Genomic DNA, 27,170 nt, shown 5'->3' with positions numbered 1-27,170 from the left:
GAAAAATAAAAATTTATAATTGTATATTGCCTCAGTTCAGAAAATTGAAAGAAGAGTTTCCCTAGGTCAGACCATGAAGCAGAGACTGGGAGATATTGTGTATTAAATTCTGCTATACTCATTACCATACAATCAGAATGTTTACTACAATATCGTTTTTTGTTCTCTTATATTCACATGGTTTAAGTGATAACCTTGTTCATTGTATAAGTGATGCTGCTTCCCTCACAGATGCCTCACAATATTTGTGGTGTGTTACCAAGGTCTTGGTTCCATCACAGCCTTCATGGTGCAGCTGCTGGTTTGTTATGGGTTACACTGTCTCAATCTCCTGAATGGACATTTATAGATCTTCTGCAGTAACCCACACCTGATTAATGAGGTGAGAATATAAAATACTCCACCTACCACAGCAGCCACAAAAACTGAATTAATGTGTAAGGAAAAATGAAAAGTAGTCTCAAGGCTTCAGTGTACAGAACAAGCAAGATCAGCTGCTTATTTACCTCAGCTCCTAATGATGCTGTTTGTGAATGAGTTACTTGCTTATTCATTTGGCCCATTAGCAGTCATTCCAGGGAAAATCATGCCTTATTGTAATAAATATTGTATGACATAAAAAACATCTTACAGTCTTTAAGACTGTAATCTTCTGGAAAATCCCTCCGAGTCATTATTCTCCATGTAGTGCTTAAGAACAGTAAACTACTGCCTGTTGAGATACAGAGGGGAATAAATGCATTGAGTTTTTCCAGACTATAGAGAATGTGCACTGGTTATAACTGACACGTTTCTGGTCTTTTTTTTAATATGAAGGATTTTTTTTTTATTTTACATTAAACAATTAACAATTGTAAACTTGTGTCCAAACTGTGTGACTCTTGCAAGACACTGAGTACGTTTCTCAATCTTTATTTGAAATACATTAGTATTCGTTGCTTGAAAGATATTATATGCAAACAATCACATCTTGAATTAAAACTAGATCCATTCCGTTCTCTGTTATGTATAAATTAATGTAAATATTAGCAATCCATATCTAAACAGAATCCATGAGTGCTTTATGAAACCAATAAGAAATCATGTGCCTCCTTTAAGTGGAAAGGCTTTCAGCACAGTCAGCAAAGTGATCAATTCAATCTGTTGAGCCGAAGGGAAATCCAAAAGATAGTAACTGAAAATGTAGTCACCACTTTTTGTGCTTATAAAAGGAAAGTGTCTCAGCAGCCAGGTGGATGGAAATGTAAAGACTTTTACATTTTTAATATTCCCATTTTAAACTAGTTTATCAACTTTTTTTTTTAATCCACAGAATTTTGAAGATATCATTTGCAGCTGATTTTTTTAACCAACACTTGCAGTTTTCAGTGAAGAGTGAGGAACTGACATCTGCAAGCGAGAGTTCTCACACTCGGCTACTGACTGCCAGCAGTCTTTCCACTTTCATTTCCATGGAAACTGGGCAAGAAAAGGTTGTATTTCTTATACTTTTTTAAAATTCTTATTTTTATTCAACCAACCACTTAACTTGCAAAAATAGGAATTAGCCCAGAGCATCTAGGGGAGTTTATGTGCGACTAGTGCTTTTAGCAGATGTAGTCTAAAGCTGCCACAAGACCTAAAGTTCATTTCATTGACTGGAACTACTTGTTGTGACATGTTTTACCTTTTTTGGTTTTGCTTACTGATAAGTCCCAAAAACTCTGATGTTTCAGTTGCAGTTTTGCTTCTTAGGTGCATACCAAGTAGAGGGCTGATTGGAAAATATAGATTTCTTCTGTAGAGCTTTATATGCAATTTCTAGACTCTAACTACTGTATAGCTCTGAATCTATATTTGTTCCCCCTATTTACAGCTGAACACCACTGAAGATGAGTTCTGATTCTGAATTAATTTATTTCTTACTCAGCTTGTGCAGTCATAGGTCTTCCCTGAGTTTAATTAACTAGTCCCATATTTACCTGAAAACCAGATTTAGATCAATTCCATTTAAGAAATGTGAATGTCAGCCGGTAGCTCTGAAACCACTTCAACTGGTAGTTGTCTCAATGACAATACTGAAAAATAATATTGCTGCAAGTTCTAGAAACCTATCTATTATAACCAAATCTACTTGAATCTGTGTTTACAAAAGGAAATATTTCTAAAAAAGAAATGTTTTGCACTTTCTCTAACAGCCTTCATAGCAGTGCTGGATCTCATTAGTTGACTGGATTTGTGGCTTAAGATATTAAAAATTACAGAAGTGGCTGGATTAATCAGGTGTCATTGAATAAGATGAGTAATGAAGAAAGAAACCAAGAACCTATGAAAGTATTCTGATGTCTGATAATGAAAAGTTCAGGAATTATTTGGTGATATTGTGAATAATTAAAAAAAATGGAAATTTATTCCAGCAAAATGTCAAAAATTGTGTTATGAATAATTCATAATGAATAATTCATCCATCTCCACACTATATAGAAATGTTCTTGGCATTCTGCACATACATTTATACCATTACTTTAAAGTTTCACTTCCAGTGGCTTCAAGCAGTGTTCAGCAGCTGAATAAATTCAGGAACCCCACAATTTTACCATGCAAGACAGAAGACCAAAACAATGCTTGCTCATGACAACCCAACTGACACTTTAACCATGGTAGTCCAGACTGACTGTGGGTGCACAGGAGCTGTTGAATGTGCTCCCTTTTCAGAGCTGGTTGTTGGACTCTCCAGGGAGAGCTTCAGGGACAGCTAATCACTGGATTTGTGAGGTTGCATCCCCTGCTCACACACAGAAACCTTTCTAAGACATCATTCTCCCCATAACAACCCTTTCACCTGCAGGGTTGTTATTCCCTCCCTGGGAGACATCTCATCGTCTGTATCACATTAAATACAACAGGTTGTTATTATACACACTGCCTTGTCTGTCTCTTTGAGCTGCTCCTGAAAACTCACAGGCCAGAAGTCCACATGCAATTCAGGAACATGCTGGATGCCGTGTTTTCAAATATGGGTCTTCCACTAGCTGCTGAAACCTGGCATACTTTTCTTTGCTACAGCAGACTGTGGGCTGCCATATATCCACTAGCTATGGTTTTTAGAAAAAGAAAATATTTCAGAGTTGCTATACAATTTCTGCTACAGCTTCCACAGCTCCAATTCTAGGGAAGATATAACTTGAATGTATCTTTTGACAACAACTCTGATCTCAAACTATGCTAAAAACTATTTTTTCTTCAGCCCATCTTTTTTCATTACTAACCTACACATGAAGCTGCCACATACAGTAGTGTAAAACATCATGAACGTTTTTTTACTAGGAAACATCTCAGTTAATGCATATAGTGCATTAAAATACGTTTTCCTAGATGCAGAACAGATAACAGAAGCCCACAAATACTTCCCTTCTGCCCCAATTTTGATGTTCCAAAGATTGTTTGGTGATTTGAATAATTATATTTTAGCAAGAAGGAAGTCTGGTCATTTTTATTTCCTTTTTCAAAAATGCAAATTGCAGTGGTGTTGTTCTCTATCAGATTTCCCTTTTATGTAATTTTGTAAGTTTATTGTGATAGCATTCAAAAGGCTGTGCCTGAAAAGTTCTATAACATATGGCATATATTTAACATTGCTTGTGAATTAAAAATAACAACCAGCCATCTGCCTTTCTGAGCAGATTTTAACAAAGTCTAAATGAAAAGCTCAACGATGTGAATGTTGTCAATTAAAATATGAAACACTTAGGTTCATGACAGGGTAGAAGTGTTTAGACTTACCTTACTTGAACCTGATTCACTAACAGATTAGCCTCCATATTTGAGTAGTCACTTTATGGAGGAATAAAACATCATAGTGAGCATCAAGAGCAGGTTTTGTTTTAAGAAAATATAAGCTTCAAAAGTCAGCCTATTGTCTGCTGGTTCATCATGTATGAACGGTTTGAAAAAGTGTGATTTTGGTAATTTTCACTGATGCTAGCTATTTAAATTAGCATTTCTATAAAATCTCATTAAATCTTTTCAGCAACAATTAACTGAAGGGTTTGTAGATTTTACTGTACTCGAGCAATACGGTATAAGCAATACCTATCCCCAGTTTTCTCCACTTATTGAAGTCAGAATTATTAATTACTGCTTATTGCCTCATGTTTAGCTTCAGAGTTATTTGTTGGGGTTTTTTTCCCAAGAATGTAGGTGCTTTTTTCCTTTTTTTTTTTAATGAGGTAAATAAAAATTCATTTTAAAATAGAAAGTAAAAATATTTCATTTTTAAATGTTAACAAGAGACACAGAGACTTTCAAAAGAAATCTCCCACTCCCTCAATCTCACTAAATTTTTTAGCTAAAATTATATACTAACTTGTCAAATATATAATGGCAGCCTGGCTGACACTGTCTGCCCATAATATTCTATATTTTTGTTACCTTCTGACTTTATTATTGCAGCTTTTTACCCAAACTACTTTCAACTGGTGTACCACAACCTGAAAAGAGTTACAGAGTTTTGTTCTCATAAACCTAGAATACAAATAAAAATACAGAATATAATAGTGCATCATAAATACAGCCAAAATTTTGCAGTCTCTGCCAGCTCTGCTCTGAGTATGTTTTCTGTTGTATGTAAATGCTTTTCAATTTTCACTCTCACTTTTTAATTCTTTACTCATTTTTTAAATGATTAGGCTTTTTAATAAATTGAGAAGAGAGGAAGGAAGCAGCAACTTTTGTTTCTACTTTCAATGCAGAACCTCAGATTTCACAGTGAAGTTGTACAGTATCTAAGAGAGTTTGTAGCACCCATAAGATGTGTCACTGGAAAGAGAGAAGCTGGTCAGTTCAGCCTCTGTCCTTTGCACAGGCGTGATGCCACCTCACACAGAAAGCTCTTAATTCAATTGGAATAAACTAAATTGCATATGTGGGTGGTGTGGAATCAATTTTTGTCAGCTTTAGTTGCCCTGAACTGCTGTATGCTCTCTAAAAGAGGGATTAAAGAACAATGTCTGGAATCTGACTGCTGCAAAAAAGTATCTACTGTTGGGGAATACAGCACTTCCCTTGAGAGATCATTCTAAATTGTGAAATTTAGATCTCATTGTGAAATAAATTTTCTTTTTGTGTCCAATCAGAATCTCCCCAGGAGTCATTTGCACCCATCACCTCTCATCTTTTCTATGTGACTCCTTTTTAAAAGGGACTCTAGATAAGTTATTCAATAAATAATTTGAGTTCGGTGCTCAGATTGCTTTCAGCATTTTTGGTAAAACTTCAGTGACTTCCAAGAATGTAATAAAACTAATTCTACTAATATTTAATATAAAATTAACTATTTTAAAATAAATATTAATATAAAACAAGTGCAAGCAAGTTTCAGTTTTTACATAGAAAAGCCCAATTACATTTTGAGCACCAACATGAAGTAAGGGAGTATTGAGTTGCAAGCAACATATGACCTAGTCAACCTAGATACCTTAAACAAGTCAAAATAGATTTGAATTAAATTTCACAAGGAAAGTGTTGGAGAAATTGTAGCAATTTATTTAGCTTAGAGAAAAGACAAGTCTTATATTCTCTGCAATATGTAGAGTGGAGAGCACAACTCCAAAAATGCATTGTTAGGGAAAAATACAACTTCTTCATGAAAATGGGCTTTCTCTTTGTGAAGGTGGATTGGCATCAGAAAGTGTCTGGCAATGAACATCTTTGGATCCACAAGACAGGAAAAAAAGCTTCTTCAAAAATGGATGAATAAATAAAGAGATGAATAAATAAAACCTTACCTTGGGCACTCCAGAAAGCTCATAAAGCTGCAGGAATTTCTTGCAAGTGATTCCTTGCTTACATATTGTTTTGGACTTCGTTTTGATTAATACATTGGATCAAATGCATTAAAATTTCACAGCCCGCCAAGTTCAGTGTACAAGTGTTCTCTCAGAAACAATTAATTTGTCTAGCTGCAAATATTTGACAGCTTCTCTGTAGAACAGCCTGAACTTTTGGAGTGTTACCATATCCCTTTCTTAGTCTTGTTTGATCATTTATCATTGTCTTGTTCCATTTCACCAGTTAAGTAAATAAACAAAAGAAGAAGGAAAGCAGAATTATGTAATTTTTTGTCATAGACCTAGTGAAGCTTTTGTGTAATTTTCTGTGCAAGTGAGGGGGCAACAATTTGAGGCAAAGAGGAGGTTTGTAGTTAAAGCACAGGAGGAGTAGTCAGGAAATGGTCTTCTTTTCTCAGTTGCTATGGATGTTCTGTGGGATCACAAGCCTGGTTTCTGAAAATTGATGCTTAGACTTAGCATCAATTTGGATAGAAATAGAAGCAGACTCATAATCCTATTTATCATCTGAAAAATGGGCCTCCTATTTGATCCCATTGAAAAGTCTGTGATCCTCATAACTAAACTTGAAGGGGTACTGGAAAGAACAAAACCATTTGTGATGACAAGCAAGTAGTTCATATTAATAAGATTATACAAATGTTGCACCTATGCATATACAATCTCTAATTCATTCTGTACAGACTTAAGTAGATAACAAACCTTTAGAGTAAAAATGCACTACATTTACCTCCTAATTATCATTCCTAACCATCTCTTCCACGTTTGCTTCCAAATAACATGTTTGGTTTGTTTCTCAATTTTTTTTTTAATTTGACTATACTGAGAACATACACTAGACTGTAAGAAACAATTTTGATATATATTTCCAAGCCACTTTTTCCAGGAAAAAAAAACAAAAACAAAACCAGTTGAAAATCAGGTAGTACTTTACATGGAGGTTCTCTCCTTCCTTTTCATATTTCTTATGATTTGATGGGGAACTGGAAAAATAATATTTCTTGGGTTTCACTGCATGTCTCCTTCACCTGCACGCTTCACAGAATCACAGAACTGTTTGGGTTGGAAGGGACCTCTAGTGCTCATCTACTCCAATACCCCTGCCAAGACACAGTCATGCAGAGCCGGCCACAGAGGAACTTATCCAGGTGAGCTTGGAATGTCTCTAGGGAGGGAGAATCCATGACCTCTCTCAGCAGCCCGTACCAGTGCTCTGACACCTTCAACATAAAGCAGTTCTTCCTCATGCTGAGGTGGAACTTCTTGAGCAGGCTTTAGCTTTTGTTCCTGTCACTGGGCCCCACTGAAAAGAGTCTGGACACCTACCTTGGAGATATTTATTTACATTAATGCCATCCCCTCTCCGTTTTCTCTTTTCCAGACTAAACAGGCCCAGCTCCCACAGTCTCTTCTCAGAAGAAGGATGCTCCACACCCTACCATCTTCATGGCCTTTACAGGACTCTCTTCAGTAGCTGCTTGTCTTCCCTGCACTGAGGGGCCCAAAACAGGGCCAAGTAGAAAAGGAGGATCTGCTCCCTTGACCTGCTGGCCACACTCTTCCCAGTGCACCCCAGGATACCATTGGTCATCCTGGCCATAAGGGCACACTGCTGGTTCATATCAACTTGTCATCTGCAAAGACTCCCTGGTCTTCTCTGCAGAGCTGCTCTCCAGCAGGTCACCCCCTGACCTGCGCTGGTGCTTGGGGTTATTCCTCACCAGGTGCAGCACCCTACACTTGCCCTTGTTTAACCTCATTGGGGTTCCCTCCACCCAAATCTGCAGCCTGCGAAGGTCCTGCTGAAGGTCAGCACAGCCCTCAGGTGGAGCAGCCACTCCCTCAAGTGTGGGATCATCAGCAAGCTTGCTGAGGGTGCATTCAATCCCTTCACCAGGGGGTGACAATGACAACACTTGAGACTTAACAAATGCATTTGTCTCTTCATTTCAAGATATGCTTTTGATATGGCAATATAAAAGGCCATATCAGCTGGAACAATCTTTCCCATACTAGGCTCCATGGAGAAAGTTTGGTAAAGGTTCTGGAGTAATACTATCAACCTGTATGAATCAGTGGCACCTCCTGTGTGCTGTAATAGGTCCTTACCACTGGGAGCTAAGAGCAGTCCATTTTCTTAGTTACAAAAGTAAAGATAAATATTCCATCTCTAAGGTATTGTTTAAATGGGGGGGTTGTCAGTTTTTTGGTTTATGGTTTTTTGTCTAAGTTCTCAATTCAGAATGTTGCTAGATTTCAGAAGGTCCTCTGTCATAGGACTGAAAAGAAATCATCCACAACCATGGTTTTTTTGGATTACACTGATATTCAAATATACTTAATAATTGTTTCTGGTTACTTTTTAGCTAGGATTTACAGAAAGATGAAAATAAAAATCACAGAGGGAATCCTAAATGACAATGCAGCTATGGGCAAAAGAATGAAAGTAGCTATTTTTAAAAAGAAAAATACAGAAACACAAGAAAAACAAACAAACAGAAGCCTCCAATGGAATAACCCACCTTGGCAATCATAAACAAAAGGTTTAATTTTCACCCCAGTAATTTCTGGGAATATATCTACCCCAAAAAAAGGAATTATCAAATTCAGGTGGTGTTGGATCATCAGTAAGAACTTGTTTCAGGTTCCAATTGTTCTCAAACTCTATTAACAGCTCTTTCTCTTTTCAATGTCAAGTGTGTCAACTTTAGAATGCCATGGAGAAGTGGGTCTCAGGTGGTCCCTGCTGAAAATTCCAGCCTAGTATCTCTGGTGACAACAATAAGTGGGTAAACCAGAAAACACTTTCCAGGTCTATGCTGAATTAAACTCTGTTGCCTATTAACACAAACAAGTTGAGGTAGCTAAATTCCTCATAATTCTAGAAGTGAAAAATATGGAGAAAAGAAAGAGCTCAGAGAATGACTCATCAATAGCTAGTGTTTGTTCTTAGTTGGTCCAGAGGCTACTAATAAAAATTATATATGAATACTGAAGTCTAAATGCTGGATTCTAAAAAAAAAAACCCAGAACCTAAAACCAAGAGATCAGATAGATTCCATATAAGTTCATATATAATGAAATATCTAGACAGTCCTTCTCACCTTCCTTCTATAAATATCTGTTCCTCTTTAGAGGAATGCTTAGGATTTGTCACGAAAAGGATTTATGCATTTCTCTGAAATGAAGATGTTAGCATCCACTGACCATGGCTTTTCTTTAGCTAGCTACTGAAAAAGAGAAATGACAACATCTCATTTAATCAGTGCAAGGGCATAAAATTTGTTTCCTGAGGCTGCAGGTAGTGGGCATGGAGAGTAGAGTGAGTTTGGCCTCCTGCTTGCTTTGGCTCTCCCAAGTAAAAGAAGTCAGTTTTACTTCAGCTGCTACTGGGAGAGCAGCTGGAGGTGCCATGTACCACAAGTCAACCCCACTCCCACCCATTCTTTTTCCCTGGTGATGCCTTTATTTTCCCTTATAGCAAGAGTAGCTCCAACCACATACCAGTCCCTCTGTTTGAGCTAGCAGAATTCATCTCTCCAGAACTGAAAAACCTTGAGCTTACCATGAATCTCAGTCATCAAACACATTGCATTTCAAGTATTTAAATGTAGTAGGAAATGCCAGCAAATTAATATGATTATGAGTGATTATTTTTGAAGTATTACCATTTTTATCACTTTTTTCTCTCATGGTCTCTTTTTTGTAGCAACAAGTATGTTCTCAGAAAAATGTTTCATTTTAATTATTTAACTAAATTACATTTTAGAGGAGGAAATTCTGACAGAAAAACCTCACCAAATCCTAGCAGCACACAACAAAAGACTTTGAGTCCAATAACAAACTAGCAAAGCCCAACCTCCTGTGTAAGTAACAGCAGCAAGCTTCAAAAGCAGAAGACTTCTATTTAAGGTAAGACGTTGTTTATTACTACTATAATTTTGTCAAGACAATTCTGTGTTGCCAGTGCTAATGATTGCCAGCTGTAACAACATGGTTTCTTTACTGCTCATTTTACATATTTGGGAAAGTGACAGCAATTCCTTTCATTCCAATTTTCTTTGCCTTACTGGCAATAGTATTAATAAGAATGCTGATGTCTTCTGGTGGAGCATGAGTTCTTGCTATTCTACAATTCCTGCTTTCCAATGTAATTAACTTCTGATGGTTCTGGTGACCTGCGCAGGAGGCAGAGGCCCCCTGCACACACATTCCAGCTCCTGTCCTTATTAGAGGCACAATGTAGTGCCAGTCAGCAGCTCAGTAGCTTTACAGCATCCATGGCCCTGCAATACTTTGCAGTGTCAGGTGTGCTGTGCCTGAGAACCTCTGTAACCAACAGAAAATACAGGAATAGTGGGACATGACAGCTGGGTGACTCCAAAATGAGAAAGGGAAAGGATTGAGTTGGGGATAACTGGTTAGTCAGCACTCTAGTCTCCATTGAAGGAATGAAGAAGCAAAGCAGTGTGACCTGGGATGCAATCAGGATTTGGCAATTAGGACAACTGCTAAGCTCTTTCCTTTCATCTTTAAAGATGCCTGTGGGGTCCTAGGGCATTAGTGAAGCCAGAAGGGGCTGCCAAGCATTTCTGACAAACAGCTTCCAAAACTGCAGATCCTCATGCAGCAGCACCCATCCCACATGCCTACAGCCACCCCTGCCAAGCAAACGATAATCCAGCCTCCAAACAGGGAACCAAGAAGACAGAAACCCACAGCTTTACAACTGTGGGCAGAAAGCAAGTGCCAGCAATCTGAGATGAAAATAATAAAACATCTGGAGCTCAAGCCTTGAGTCAAACTCCAAAAAAAAGGAAGGAAAGAAAAAATAATCCCAATGACACAGTAAATCCTACTGGAAGACAAAAATATGAAAAGTCAGGATTCCTACAGAGAAAGAGTAGCAGAAAATACCATGTCACCACCTACTTTTGATGTCATATGCTATTGGTTGTACAGCACAGCTGAGTGATACTGCACCTGTTCTCTGTAATTTACCTGGAGAAAAAAAAAATTTTTTTTTTTTGATCTGCAGAAACTTGCATTGTAAAGGGACTTCTGAGAATATTTGTGTTGGTTTAAACCCTGTAAACATTCTGAAACAAATAGTTTATGATTAAGATATCAGTCACTCACAGTAGTGACAGACGTTGGGGTTTGACTGAGTAGTGTTCTCTCTTTTTGAAGCAAAATTTACACTAAAAGATATATCAAAGTGTATCTTTCCCCAGGCCTCACAGTAGTAATAGGTAATTTGGTTTTAGGTAGAATTTTTGCCTGTATTTATTTTCCACAAAGTGCCTGTGGCTGCAGCTCTCTTCATAGACTGCAGCAGGCGCAACTTCCCCAGGCATTGTCCTGGGGAAGGCTGTGAGAAGATCAGAGAAAAGAATGATAAACCATTCCTATCTCCACTTGCTGCACCTGTTGTTGTGAACATGTGGAATGTGTTATGGAGGTTTGTTTACCAAAGGGTGATTTCTTAATTAGCCAATGGTAATGGTGGTTTGGAATCAAGGACCAATCTGGTCTGTCCGTATTGGCGATGAGTTTCTTATTAATGTAGTGTAGTATGGTAGAGTAGAGTATAGTATAATAAAGCAATTGATCTGCCTTCTGGAAGCATGGAGTCAATGCTAATTATTACCTGCTGTGGACCCATGCTACGATATGTGCCCAATAAATTCTTTTTCCTTTGCACTGGCTAAAAGTGCTATGTTGATCAGGAGCACGTCTTTTTGAAGGAAAAAAACCTTTTCTCTGAGTAATTTTAAAATATAATTCAGTTGTCTCTACTGTTTGACCGTGATGAGCTTACCTCAAGTTGCATTAATGAAAATGCAAACCAAGGGTTTTGAAAAACTTTAGGAAGAATTAATGATCACCCTTCTGATCATCTATTGCAAAACCTAAAGGATGGCAAAAGGGACATATGAGGATTTGCCCTGGGCATTGAAAATTACTGGGCTTGCTATCCATCTAAACAAGTCTTCATATAAAGTGACAGAAATAACTCTTGCCAGCTACATGTAAGATACATAAAAATTCCTTCTTTAAAAAGCACCTGTTAAGGCTTTGTAGTGTAATGCTGCACAGAGGTAAATGCAACCCATATTGGTGGTGCAGGGAGAAAGGAAATTAGATCCTAAGTCTCCTTAACTGCTCCTTAACTGTTAAATTCAATTTGAGTTTACAACATTTCTCCTCCCAGAGGTACTAAAAGAAGTTGCTTTTTTTATTATTGTTTAGTTCTTATACAAAACTCTGTAAATATCAATTGAAAGTATCAACAGCCAGCAGAGTTTTAAATCAATTGGTAAGTCTTTTACAGCAGCACCAAATAGTATTTACCTATTTGGCACTGTTGGTGACCAGAAATAGACAGAACCTAGCCCACAAAAATGATGTTGAGGTATCCTACCTTATGAAATTGTACTGTAATTCCATGGTGAGAGCACTAATTCCAGATTCTGCTACTAGTTTGTTGTACAGGTGATGTACACTACATTTCTCTTTCCCTCGTGACAATCTTCATGATTCTACAGCTCTCAATTATTTTATAATAATTAGCCCAGCAAGGGCTAGCAGGTGAACTTACAGTGTTATCAGTCCTATTAAAAATATAAGGAAAAAAAAATCGCATGCAAAATATGCCTTCTTTACAAGAATACAGATTGAAACACAAACATAATACATTCAAAGAATAAAATTTATTATATTTGCTCGGGAAATTAAGAGCATGAAATAGTTACACAACCAGTGTGTTCGTATTAATTTAAAATTCAGCAATATTTCCCTGTTGATGAACACAGACCAACAGAAATTTTAACAGAAATATTCACCATGGGCTTTACTAATGTAATTGAAGGCAGTACAAAAAGCCTATGATCTGTGATTGGTATCTGACTTCAAGCTATATGTAAAATATATAATGGACATGACAGAAAACTACAGTGCATTTCAGTCAAGCCACAATATAGCATTGATTTATTACAGGACACAGAAGCAATGCCACTGGTTAAGGATCTGATAAGATTCATACTGGACACTTGAGGCTTTTGAATCTGCTTTTCTGTGCTAAATAGCTCCTGTGAGGAAAAGGATGTATGTCTCACCTAAAGGGGAAAATGAAAGTGATCTCTTTTGACATTTATCTGAGTATGTCTCTTTTGTAAGACCATGACATTTTGGTATTAAAAAAAAAAAAAAGACAAAGAATCAGAGAATCTTAGTATCATAGAACATCCAGATTTGAAAATTACCCACATGGATCATCAAAGTCAACATCCTGGCCCAGAACAGGACAACCCCAAAAATCACACTATGTGCCTGAGAATGTTGCCCAAATGTTTCTGAACTCTGGCAGGCTTGGTGCTCTCCCACAGGCTTTGGATAGCCTGTTCAGTGCTATGTTCAGTCATTCTCTGGGTGAAGAATCTTTTTCTAATATCCTGCCAAATGCCCTCGACACAGCTTCATGCTGTTCTCTCAAGACCTATAACTGGTCACTTAAGAGGAGGGATTGATCCCTGCCACTCTACTTCACCTCATGAGGAAGAAGACAGTGATGAGGCCTCCCCTCAGTCCCCTCTTCTCTGGCTTGGACAAACCAAGGGATCTTGGCTGCTCCTCATATGGCTTACGCTCCAAACCCTTCACCATCCTTGTTTAAATGTTAACAGCTCAATGTCTGTTTTATGTTGAGGCACCCAGAACTGCCCCCAGCACTTGAGGTGAGGCTGCCCCAGAGCACAGCAGGACAATCTCCTCCCTTGCCTGGTTGGCAATGCTGTGCCTGATGCCCCCCAGGACACGCTTGGCCCTCCTGGCTGCCAGGGCACTGCTGGCTCATGTCCAACTTGTCACTGACCAGGACCCCCAGGTCCCTTTCCACAGCACTGCTCTCCAGCCTCTCATTCCCCCCAGTCTGTACACATGTCCAGGGCTGTCTCATCCCAGGTGCAGAAAGAATCCAGTACTTGTCTTTGTTAAACTTTATATGGTTGCTGATTGTCCAGGCCTGTAATTTGTTGAGGTCCCTCTGCACTGACTCCTCTCTGCCTTTGAGGGAGTGGACAACTCTTCCCAGTTTATTGTTCTCAGCAAGTTTACTCTGTATACCTTGCAGTCCTACATCCAAGTTATTCATTAAGAAGAAGAAAGAGAAGTGGTGATAGGATGGAGCCCTGGGGATTCCCAAGTGACCAGTCAACAACCATCTGGAGCAGCAAATCCTGCACAAGTTCAGGAGTAACTGGGTGTTTATCATTCTCACAGCCTTAGGTCAGAAGATATTCCTCATACCCTCACATACTTCAGCTTAATACACTGGCACTCCCACAGCCCATCTTTAGTTTTGAGGAACAGAAGCAAAGTAATACATTTCTCTGCCTTGTCCCTGTTTGTATGGCCACCATCCTCATCCTGCTCAAACAGGACAAAGTCATTACTGAACTGCCTTTAGCTATAGAGTTTTTTTAAAAAAACTCTTTTTTTTGTCCCGCACAGTACTAGCTAACTTCAGTACCAGCTGGGCTTTGTCTGCATAAAGTTTCTCCCAGTGGCAAGCAGCATCTCTGTATTCCTCCCGTGTCACCTGACCTTGCTTCCACTGGTTGTACATTCTATTTTCTTGCCTTGGCTTCAGAAGAAGATGCCTGCTCATGCAAGCCAGCTTTCTGCCTTGTCTACTTGGCTTCTGACATTCTGAAATTCCCTGCTCCTGTGCTTTTAGGATGTGAGCCTTAAAAAGTTGCCACCACTGATGGATCCCAGCACCTTTGAAGGCATTTTCCCAGAGGACATCATTAAGTAGTTCCCTGAGTAACCTTAAGTCTTCTCTCCTCATAACTAGAGCTGAAGTTTTTCTGACCCTTTTTCTGGGTTGCCACCAAATATAAACATGATTGCTTCATGATATCTGTGGCCAGGACATCCACCAATAACCATTTCAGCCATGAGACTCTCTCTGCTGACAAATTAAATCAAAGCAACAAATCAAGGAGGACACCTTTCCTAGTTGGTTTCTTTTGTACTTGTACCATGGGCTTATGATCCAGGTGTTTAGGAATCTTTTAGGAACCTTCTGGATCTCTTCATGGTCCTAGAGACATTATGAAGGCAAACCACAATCTTACACCCTATCCATCTCCCTTGTTAGCATGCCAGTCCTTGTCAGAGGCAGCCCAAGACAGAAAATAAGGAAGTAGACCATACTCAGCTGAAACTATGAAGGAAATTTAGCTATCAAAATACCTGAACTGGCATTTTGCCATAACGCTTATTATAATATCTCAGTGCAATAAGTAATGACTAAGATTCTTATGCTTTTGAATGTTGACTTGTACACTGAGAACAGTACAGTTGATACCCACCAGGGTAAATACAGGGTATCTCCATTGCAGACAGCAGAATCACTTTTCAAGAGGAAAAAACAGTAGCATTTTTCTATATGCATTTTCAACTATATAAATCTTTTTAATACAGAAAAAGTCTTTAAAAGCAAGCTTTTACCTGTGCTTTGCAAATGCTTTTGGCCATGTGCAGAAAAATTCATTCCTTCCCTGGTGGTAATGTGCTGCTGTTGGGCAGCTGTGTGGCAGACATGAGGAAAGGACCAACTATATCCAACACGAAAGACAGACTGGCCAGAAAATAAACATCTAACAAAGTTAGAAGGACATCAGTGATAGTCATTTTCATTTGGACATTCTCCCAGACGGAGGAAGTCATCAAGTTCTCTTGTTTAGTGTAAAAAATGTATAATTCAAGCTCATGAAAAATATCTCTTGTCTTTAAGAGCTCGAGACTTCATACAGAAATAAGAGAAACATTCTATTCCCTAAACAAACACTTCCCACCACACACCTCCTAGTCTTGGGAAGGTGGTTTGCAGACTTCCTGGAATGGTGATGGCTAAACAATCAGGAGTCAAGCTGCTGAAGTGCAAAGTAACCACTCAGGTGTAGAGGGCAGAGCACACCCACCACCTCAGGCTACAAACTCAATGCTGAGCAAGGTGAGGGAAGAACTCTGGAAGTGGGGTACTGTCTCTTTGTCCTTATTAAAGCGAGATCAGGCGTGAAAACTCCCCTGCCGGAAAAGTACCCAGACATTCACTCCCAGGTCTTCAGCTCTGCTGATGGGCCATGATGGCTGTGATGGACTCAGCTGCTCTGATGTAGGCAGCTGGCCTCAGAAGGCCTCACTGAACAGTCCTGTGATACACAACATTACCTCATTCAGCTCCTCACCCCTCAGGGAAGGTACCTGGACATTCCCACCTGAACCTGAACCCTCTGTTCTGTGGATTTACCCCACCATTTTGACAGGGCTTCCCCACCCCTGATAGAGCAGGACAGGAACCACCAGACATTGCAATTGCAACACCAAGCCTTGTTGTGGGATCCAATGAATGGTGACTATATACCTTCCTACTTTCATTCCTTCTCTTGGTTTTCTCTATTTCTTTCTATCTCCATCTACCTCACATTTACTGTTCAGTAAAAATCCGTGCTAGTGTCTTCAGCATATGGTCTTGTTCAAATGCCATTTTGGGCAGATGCATCTCTCTAAAAATTTTAATATTTGGATCATAAATTATTAAAGTTATTTTAGTAGAGATAACCATGGACTTTTTACTATCATTTCACAAAATTCCCTTGATGAGAAGAGTAAACCAGCAAGAAACTTCATCATTTTCTTATAGCTAATTTGCAACTCAACAATTAAGGAGTAAGAGGATTCAATTGCTCAAGCTGACCAGTGTATCCTACTCTGTGCACTGAAAAGAACTCAAAAGTCCTCTGTAAAACTCCAGAGTACATTTAACAGCAATGGAGAGCTTACCAATGAAAGCAAAGGACACCGATTCAAGATCACTGCTTTACATTCAGTCTCTGTTGTGGTCCTTCCCCGGCTCTTTGGCTGTACTCCAAAGTTTAGGTACAGTAAATATTGATATCACTGCAAGGTTAGGAATGGCAATTTGTAGTCATATGCCTATAATTCTAATTTCCCTTTTTATTTTTTATGTTTTTGACTGATTTTTTCCATGACATTAAAAAAAAGCCTCCTTTAGGACTTCTTGTGTTTGCTCTGGCAAATGCAAGAATTAAATTTTCAGTCAAGATTAGTTGTGTCACCCATGGACTTGTTTCAAGCCATTTTCATGAAAATTTTTCTCTGATCCCTTGTTTGCCTAATGCAAACCTTGACAATGTCAGTAGTGACAGTGTAGATGACCATAAGAAATTTCTAAATTTTGTGACAATAATTTGCTGTTGTTGTGACAATATAATTCCTGTAGAGAAAGTAGAAAATAGAGAGGCATAGGAAATTTATTATGGTATCAAGTAATTTATAGGAGTATATATTTGATCTCTAGTAAACTGTGACAAGCCTTTGACTGAAAAGACAGATGTTTTTCCTGTATGTGTTAATATGTGGCTTTAGATATGTAGATATTTTGCTAAATCAGAAGTTTACTGTTGTGGATTTTTTTCCTTTTATGAGGATTTTTACCACTGTGGAGGACTCTTTTCTTTTTATCAATGACTCCAGCTTCTGTATTATAGCACATCACTCCAAGTTCTTGCATCTTATTAACAAGAAAACACAACACTAGGCCAAAAACTGTTGTGGCAAAATGTTGAATACACAGCTCAGTTCTTTAAAGCAGAATTCACTCTTCTTAATTGAACATGAATTCTTGTGTTCTTATGGTGCCATCATGGTTTCATCCCTCTGGACATAAGTGCTATGCCTTTTTACTAACACAGTAGTGGGTTATACCATGCTCACCCTTTTTGCCCGAGCCCCTGAGTGCCTCCCTGACTTCATCTGGGAAGGTTCTCATGAGAAGCTGTGTGCAAAGGTTCATAGTGAGACCTCCAACAAATACCAGCAAAATTATAACCAACAGAATTGTGACTGAAATGGGCATAGTGTGTGTTCAAAATAGTAGCAGAACGCTGACATTTTTTGAAGGGAAATCAAATCTGCTTTCTCTGCTCCTAGGACACCAGATTATATTTGCCATTTAATTCAGCTAAGCAAGTTCACACAACTGGGCTGATAGTCACAATTATACTTGTTTTTCTGCTAGCTCTGGTGACTTATGTCACCAGTACAGCAAAAAGAGGTCTTCATTGAAGTCAAGAGCCACAGCATACAATGTTTGCAGGAATTGGTGACAGCAATTCAACCACATCTGTGTTCTTAATAAAGCCAACCTTTTTAGAAACAGACAGGAAGTCTATAAGCAAGAGTAAGAGGAGATGTGCTCCAGGTTTGTATATTGCAGTACTTGCCATGTCCTTCAAAATGCGATGGCACAGCAAAATGACTTAAGTAAATGAGGCACAATGAATGAACTTTTAACTTGTTAATTTCCGGTGGTGCTCAGAGCACTTTGTCCTGTACATACATGTGTTTTGGCCAAGGATGTGAGGGGACAGAGCCTTCGACCATACAGACATGTCTAGGTTCTTGCTCTATATTACCCGCATCATCACTGGGGGACAGAAGTAAGGGATACTTACCTTTGAAAAGAAGGGGGTATGACTTTGGGTGGAGGAAAAAAGGGGGTCAAGAGGGATCTGTGGGAATTTTACCCTTTTCTGGGGGACAGAATGGCAAATGGAGCAGTTTGTCCCAACTTGTTTTTCAATGTCCAAGACTGGGAGGGAACAAACGTGCATGTGGAAGGGATGGGGCCATTTTGTTCTTTGTCTCAGAGGGACACATGGCACCAGACCAGGTCAGATGGCTCAGTGAGCATTTTTTGTATCTAAATCACTCTCTTTTTTACTTTCATTATTAATATTAGCGCTGGTTTTATCTTATTGCTATTTGCAGTAAGTGATTGTTATCTCAGCTCTGGATCTCTGCCTTTTGTCTCTTCCGCTGGACTGGGTGGGGGTACCTAAGCAGTTCCATGGGGCTTAATTTCCAGCTGGGCTTAAACCATGACAACAGTTTACATTTCTCTCCTAGACTCGATTTGAGGCAGTTGTAGCTGATTCTCTGCCTGCTTCTTGGCTGCATAAGAAACATTGCACAGAAATGAGCATTAGTATATCTGGCTTTCAAACAAAAAAAATAACCTATTGTTTAAAGTGAAGCTGTATGTTTGATTACTTTGCATTTCAGCCACAACTGACAATGTATCAGTTAATACCAAGCTTTTAGACAACAGTCAGTATTCTGTAGCTGGATGTAAAGTACAAAGTAAAAAGCTTTGGCTAAAGTGCTCTCTGTATTAGTTTTAAAGCAGAAAATCTTTTTCAACAAGTATGATAACAGAAAGAAAACTGAATTTATTGCTTTACCTGTTGAATCTGAGCACCATGAAATATTAAAAAAATTTAAAATCATATCCAGAAATAAACAGTTGCGCTACTGCTTCATGAGAATTTAAACCTCAATAACTACAATTGTGTTTACTTTTTTACAGTGTTTTGTCCAGCCACATGCACATATTCCTGGAGAGTCTAGCACATACAAACATTTTGCCTTTACTAAGGACATTTTCAACAAATGTGCAGAAGACAATGATGATATCCTGCAAATACACTGCCTATTCAACATGTTATCAATAAAAGGATGGTTTTTGGAAAGCATTGTAGCAAATACACAGAAACCACCAAAAAAAGGTTCATCCTTAAACATTAATTTAATAGAAAGTCTATTTTTCCAGAGACATTAATGTCTTCAAACAAAACTAAACTCTCTTACAGGGTACTCCTTCTTTCAGGGACACTTCAAAGCAGGGGACTAACTTGGGCACACCAGGTGTTTCCCTGAAAGTCTTTTATCCCTTCAACAGAGTGGAAGAGAAAGAGGAGGAAAATTGCCACTTCTAGGTTCATGTTGGTCTTAACTATCCTTAAAGCTTCAAAAGATTTGCCTCTAAGACTAAGTAAGGTGGTTTTATATGAAAGAAATACCGAATAAATAAACTGGGAAAATATCTTCTGTTGTGAATGTGATCAAACAGACAACCAGAAAGACTAGTGAGACGAAAGCAGAAATTAAAACTGTTACTTCTCTAGAGAAAGGATCCCTTCAGACAAAAGGGCTTCAGAATCCAAGCATTCCATTTCATAGATGCTTTCAAGCAGTATTGTTACCTAGCCGTTGAGCAATTGATTTTATCCAAAAATGTTCCTGGCACCTAGAAGACAGTTAAGAAAGCCATATGAACAGTTCCATCTCTGCCTAAGATGATTCTCATCTGAGAGTTCAGGAATTTTCAATTCAAGAGTTTCAAGCCCTTTTTAAAATATTTTCCCAAATTTTCCAGTTTCAATTTTCTAATCGAGCTTTTAATTTATAGACTGGGCTTTTTCATTTTAATGGATTTGACCTGTAAAGACAACAAACCAGGCAAATACTAGGGTGAATATTTTCAAATGGCTTGGGAGACTACTTTTTCCTTATTTACCTAGTTTTCTTATGCAAAGTTTTAAGTCAATATTTAGCCATAAATCAAATGCTCGGTGGAACTATCAGCACAATACATCACTGAGTCCATTAGGAACTGATGAGATTTATTGAAAGTGTGACAGAATAAGTTCAAATTTATTTGCTGAGTTTTGGTGCCTAAATGTGGTTATTTTTTGATCTCAGGTCTCCAGCAAAAAGAAACGTCTCTCCTAAGCTAAACTGGCAAAAAATGCAGGCTGCTAACAGTTTGAAAACTTTGTTGCTTCGACAGAAACACCAACAAAGTCTTCTCTGGATTAAAACAATCTTGAATATTGGTATTTGATTTGATGACATTTAATTAGTACAGTAAGTGTATATATATACACTTGTACTTTTGTCGCTAGGGAATAGAGTGCATCAGATTTGCCTTTTCAGTATTGTAATGTAATGCTGTCAAGTAGTCAAAAATACTTACACCAGTATGTTACATAAAACTTTTTAAAGTTTTTTAAATACTCGGTAAATAGCATGTTCAGTTACGAAGATGGTTATGTGCATTCCTCCTGCTATTTCTTTATACAAACATTTATCACATGTCAGATAATTCATCAGCCAATAGATAAAATAGGCTTGAAATTCACTTGAAGAGTAATGGTTCTTTTTTTTCTTTTTCTAAAGCCATTGACTCACTGACTTCAGCTACGTGACCAAACAGATTTGAGGGAGCCATGCACGGAAGAGAAGTGTTTACCTCCTTTACTATACATCAGAAGAGAAGATGTGAAGACCATTTCTTAAGAACTGAAGCATCTAAACATGAAACAGGGAATTTCAGACAGACAGTCAAGTTAGTTAGACAGTCAACTTAGGTTAAAAAGCCAATTGTTGTTTCATTGACATTTGGAACTGTATCATACCAAAAGCAATTATAGAATGGTTCCTAATCTATGCTATGAAAGTGGGCAATAATAGATCATGTAGTTTTCATTCATTTTCTTAGCCTGTGTAAGACATTCAGTGCTTATCAGGTTTCTGCATATCCATCAGTTCTCCTTCCCCTACACTTTTTTCCTCTACTGTGTAATTTCAGTCAAACTTGACAGATCTCAATGACAATTAATCTTCTCTGAATACAGAAAAAGTCACTGATTGGTCAGACAGTAACACCCTTAGTTGAGAATAAGTTGGGAGAAAATAAAATATTGCATTCTAAATTTTCGCCTTACTTTCTTGCTAGCCAGACAAAACAAATATAGTATTGACAATTCACCCACATGGCAAGTCACCTTGGTCATTGGCACTGTCAGAAAAGATAGGAGGTTGCTAAGGATGGAAATACTGTGACAGAAAAAGGGATATAAGGGTAAAAGGGCAAAAAATATGTGAACATTTAATTCACTAATGTTCTTTACTATGTGTCTTGGGTACAGAGACAAAGGTGTTGAGGGTGTCTGTGCTGTCTGTTCAGGTACCATTCATGTTACAGCCGTTGGTGTGGCTCTGGCAGGGAAAATCCATGGCCACAACTGGAAAGGGATCCATTTTGTCTGGCTCACTGAAGTCAAGGGCAGACCCTGGCACCACACAACCAGCCTTTCCAGGACACTCTGCAGAGCCAGGCAGTGAGGAGAGGCAGCAGGGCCATTCCCAAGTCAAACAGTGCTGAAGTGACAGCTCCAGAACTGCAGCTGGGACCAGCAGGGCAAGGGGCACTCTTGTTCGGTGACCAGTGAGTCCATTTCCTTCCCCTCAGCATCCTGGCAGTGTGTCCAACTCTGCACTGACACCAGCTGAGTCCTGGGGGTGGCAGGAGGAGGCAGCAAGCAGCAGGAGTGACCACACACACACAGACACACACACATGCCTCCATGGCTGCTGAAAGGAAGAAGGACTGACACAAATAAGGACAGTAGAACTAGAGCAGAACAGCACAACTATTCTATTTTGGAGAAATAGATGACAGATGAAACTCAGGCAAATATGAGTCAGGCAAAATTCAAGCAGGATGCCAGTTTAGCTCCGCAAGCCTAACAAAGCAGAAGTTATGCAAAACAATGATATTGCACTTACTCACAAGTGGGGGTCAAGGAACAGCCACTTAAAAAGGACACCCATCATTGAAGACCCCAAAGAACCATGTAAGAATTTTGATAAGGGGTGAAATCTAAGGTAACCTTGCTGGGGTGAAGATAATAAGATTGACCATTTTTTCTGCTAAGGATGTCTTCACTTCCTTTCTCTTCAAAGAAATGAACAAAAACATATTTACAACATCATCAGGAAACACAATGCTTAAAAGCAAGAGGATTTTGAATCTGTGTGAATCTGTAAATTATAGTTATGAAACAATTACACCTACATGAAAAGACATATTGTGTACATAATAAAGGGTTGCTCATACCAGGTTCAAAGAAATGCGTATCTGAGCCAAACAACTTAATATCCAACCCATGTTTTCTTGATTGTAGAGTTCAGTTTTGGTTATAGTGAAGGAAAATATGTCTCATTACTTACAAAAACTGTAGTATGAATATTAGAATGAATAAAATCGTTATCAAAAGGGAGTACTGCTCATTAATGCAGCCATCATTGCTTTTTAGGAGAGTAATGGTGCATCCTTAACAGAAAAAGAGAAGTACTGAGCACTATTCATATTAAAATTATGTCTGTGTTATTGAACTTAAGATAAATCAATATATGCCATTGAAGTGATTTCCTCAATCTTCATAATCTCCTTGTAGAAGCAATTAGTTTTAAGTTCCTAGTTCATTAGACTGCTGCCAAGACACCAAAATATATGTGAAATTTGTGTTTATGATTATGCATGTGCAGGCAGAAGATGTAATTAGCTTGGTTTCAGATTTGGTTTAAGGAATTTGGAAAGGAAAGCTCTATCATGAAGACTTATATGCCCTACTGTGGAGTTGCCCTCCACATGAGATGACACTTGGAATATATTTAGCTCTGTGTCTGAAGAGTGTGTAGAGATCTTATAGGTTAGGATAAAAGGGGGGCTAGTAAGGGTGACACTGTTGTGAGTGTGTGCTACAGGCTCCCTGATTAAGAGAAGGAGAATGGATGAGGCCTTCTACAGGCAGCTCAAAGCAGCCTCTAAGTCAGAAACATTGGTTCTTAACTACCCTTATATCAGCTGGAGTTAAGGGTGCACTGCAAAACACAAGCAATCCAGGAGGCTTCTGGAAAGCAGTAATGGCAACTTCCTATTTCAGGTAGGGGAGAATCCTACCAGGAATTATGCACTGCTTAACCTTACCCTAACAAGACAGAAGGCCTTGTTGGAGAATCAGATATTATCCTGAGTAGGAAGAAGCCCACAAGGATCACCAAGTTCCATTTTTAAGTAAATGGTCTCTACAGAGATTGAACGCACAGCCCTGGTCTTATCAGCACTGTGCTCTAACCAATTGAACTCATCTCAGTATTTAGTGAGGGCTGGGGGCAGATACCACTGAAGGGACCATGAGAATGTGGAGTTCAGTATCAGATGAGAGGGAAGCAGGGCAGCAAGTAGGATTGTAAACATGGACTTCAGGAGAGCTAACCTCTTCAGGAATCTTCCTGGAAGAATCCTATGGGACAGAGCAACTTCCTGCAGGCTCAAGAATGATGTATCCCAATCAAACAAAGGGGCAAGAGGCCTCTGTGGATGAACACAGAACTCATGTCATTACTCAAGCACAAACAGAAAACCCAGAGAAGATGGAAGCAGGGCCAGACAACTTGGAATTAATATAGACAGGTTGTCAGAGTAAGTAGAAAGGTCAAGGCTCACCTGGAATTAAATCTAGCCAAGGATATCCAGGCCAACAAGAAGTACTTTTGTACTGATCTACTTTTCCAAGTACATCAGTAATAAAAAGAAAACAAAGGTTAATGTGGGCCCATTACTAGCGGAGGAAACCTGGTAAGAAAGGATGCAGAGGAGGCAGACTTACTGAATGCTTTCTTTGCATCAATCTTCACAGACAAGATCATCCCTCAGAAAATTCTAATCCAGCAGACCAGGGTAAAGGAAACTTGGAAGACAGACAGACTCTAACCCAATTCTTCTTGACTCCTGGTGAAGCAGACTCAGGCTAGAATCATCTAGGTAAACTTGATATCCATGAGTCCAAGGGCCCTGACAGAATGCATCCTTGAGTGAGAGAGCTGGTGGAAATCACAGCAAGGCTGCTCACCATCATCTTTGAAAGGTCATGGAGTTCAGGAGAGGTGCCTGAGGACTGGAAGAAATGAAATGCCACTGGTCTTCAAAAAGGGCAAGAAGGACTGCACAGAGAACAGCCAACCATCTCAGTTCCTGGAAAGGTGTTGGAGAACCTCATCCTGGAGGCCATTTCTATCCATGTGGACAGGAGGTGATCAGGACCAGAAAGGAGTCACAAAAGATAAATCATGCTTGACAAACCTGATACCTTTAGAAAGGATATTGTCGACAGGATATTGTCTACATTTAGAAAGGCTTTCAGCACTGTCTCTCACAAAATCCTCATAGACAAATTTAGGCAGTGTGAATTGGATGAGTGGGCAGTGGATTGAGAACTGTCTGGATGTCAAATTCTATAGTGTCCAAATCATTGTCACAGGGTCTGTGTGGGAGCCTGTCACTAGAAGTGTCGCTCAAGGTTCAATACTGGGCCCAGTATTGTTTACCTTATTTGTTATTCACTTCCATGAAGGGGAAGATGCCTTCTCAGCAAGTTGACTGATGACACAAAGCTGGGAGTGGCTGATACAAGAGTGTTGTGCAGCCCTTCAGAAGGACCTTGACAGACTGGAGAAATGGGCAGAGAAGAACTCCCTGATGTTCTACAAAGGCAAATGCAGGGTCCTATAGCTAGGGAAGGATAACCACAGGCACAAGTATCAACTGGGGGCTGACCTGCTGGATAGCAGCTCTGCCGAGAATGACCTGGGGATCCTGGTGGACAACAAACTGTCCATGACAACTATCCATGTCCAGCAATGGGCCCCAAGAAGGCCAATGATATCCTGAGGTACACTAGGAAGAGCATGGCCAGCAGGCTGAGAGAGGTGATCCTGCCCCTCTAGTCAACCTAGTAGAAGGGTTTCTCCAAAGGCCACATCTGGAGTGCTGTGTCCAGTTCTGGGCTCTTCAGTACAAGAGAGACAGGGAGCTCCTGGAGGTCTATAAAGGGGGACTACAGAAGGCTACAAAGATGATTAAGGGACTGGATCATCTCTCTTATGAAGAAAGGTTGAGAAAGTTTGGCTTGTTCAGCCTCATGAAGAGACAGCTGAGAGGGGATCTCATCAATGTAAGTATCTGAAGGGAAGATGCCAAGAGGATGGAGCCAGGCTGTGCTCAGTGATGCCAAAAAATAGGACAAGAGGCAATGGGCAGAAAATGATGCACAGGAAGTCCCATCTGAATATGAGGACAGACTTTTTCACCATGCAGGTGACTTTACACTGGAACGGATCGTCCAGAGAGAGTGTGGAGTGTGGTATATCCATCACCAGAGATATTCAAGAGCCTGCTGTACACAATTTCATGCAATGTCCTCTAGGATGACCTTGCTTGAACAGGGAGGTTGGAGAAGATAACTCCCTATGGCCCCTACCAACCTTACTTACCCATTCGGTTATACTGTGATTCTCTGAAATGCTTTACATGATAAATACCTTGCAAACAGCTGGAATTAGCAAGTATAACTCTAGAAAAATTTTAGTAAAGGAACATCAATCCTCCTCTCGTGATACTCCTTTTTGTTAGAATTAACTCCTCCAATTAACCATGGGATTCTTCTTCAAGATTAACATACTTCAAATTTTTTTTAATTAAATATTTTATTTTGTTTAAATCACCTATACAGTGATGATGAAAGGTAGTTTGGTAGAATAATGTGTGTTGAATGGGACTGTAGAAGACTTTAGACTTTCTACTAGAACTGTAGAAAGAACACAGTTAAGTCAAAAAGAAAGAACACAGACGTCTAAAATAAGATGATTAGTAGACCTGCAATTTAACAAAGAAAAATGAAAGTACCAAACAAATAAGAACAAATATGCTAATGAAGATTAGAAAGTGGGTAATAGCAAAACCAGAAAATTTATATAAAAGATTCATGAGCAAAATTCATGGAAACAGTAGCAAACACTTATTTGAAGGGCCACTTATATTTAGGAAAACTTTTTGGTATAAAGTAGATAACATGTACAGGTCCCTGAGGAGTCTATATTGTTCAGCTTAGACATAAGCCTTTTTTAAGTCAGACAAACAAATGTAAGCAATTAAATTAAAATTTGGGTAGAAAACAAGGCAGGAAACAAGGCATGAATTTCAAAAAGCACTTTAGTAAAGGCTGAGTTTCAAGTCTGCTTATAATACCCTGATTTGAACTTTCTTGAAAAAAAAAATTCTCAATTTCAAAATCATAAACCTTCAATTACAAATCATCCTTTTTGTAATGGTTGTTCAGATATTTTAGATGCAAGCATAAAAATTACCTGTGAATATACAGAATGCTTTTACAGTCTTCAGCATACAAAAAAACTTGTGCAAAAATGTATTCCCAAAAGGTAAGCACTTTGAATATTACGGCTATAATTGCTGATTTTGTTATTCAGAGAAAGAATGCTGTAGAAAATTAAGTTATTTTATGGCTGGAATAAGCAATGAAATAAAATGCAGTAAAATGCTTCCAAAAATCTTATGAGGGTGTGCTGGATTTAAATCCTATTTAGAACATTAAACCCACTCAATCTGATCCCTTCTCGCCCCTGCACCTTCTGAAAATGGAAGAACACTGGGAGAGATTATAAATTGGAGTGTCAGTTTGCTTAAAATCACAATAATCATAATCTTAATGATAAAGACTGTACGAAAGAGACAAGGTGTTTTACTCACAAAAAAAGAGTCACCAC

General features: G+C 38.9%; 1 long non-coding RNA gene across 1 annotated transcript in view; it reads right to left on the bottom strand.

The window, feature by feature from the left end:
- Positions 1-27,170, bottom strand: part of LOC118698996 (uncharacterized) — an 86,418-nt gene that overhangs the window by 18,178 nt on the left and 41,070 nt on the right. The gene's annotated exons all lie outside the window — the stretch shown is intronic.

Source organism: Molothrus ater, chromosome Z (genome assembly GCF_012460135.2).
Source record: "Molothrus ater isolate BHLD 08-10-18 breed brown headed cowbird chromosome Z, BPBGC_Mater_1.1, whole genome shotgun sequence".
Lineage (NCBI taxonomy): Eukaryota > Metazoa > Chordata > Aves > Passeriformes > Icteridae > Molothrus > Molothrus ater.
Note: the sequence above shows the minus strand (reverse complement) of the source record. Positions and strands in the feature narration are given on the sequence as shown.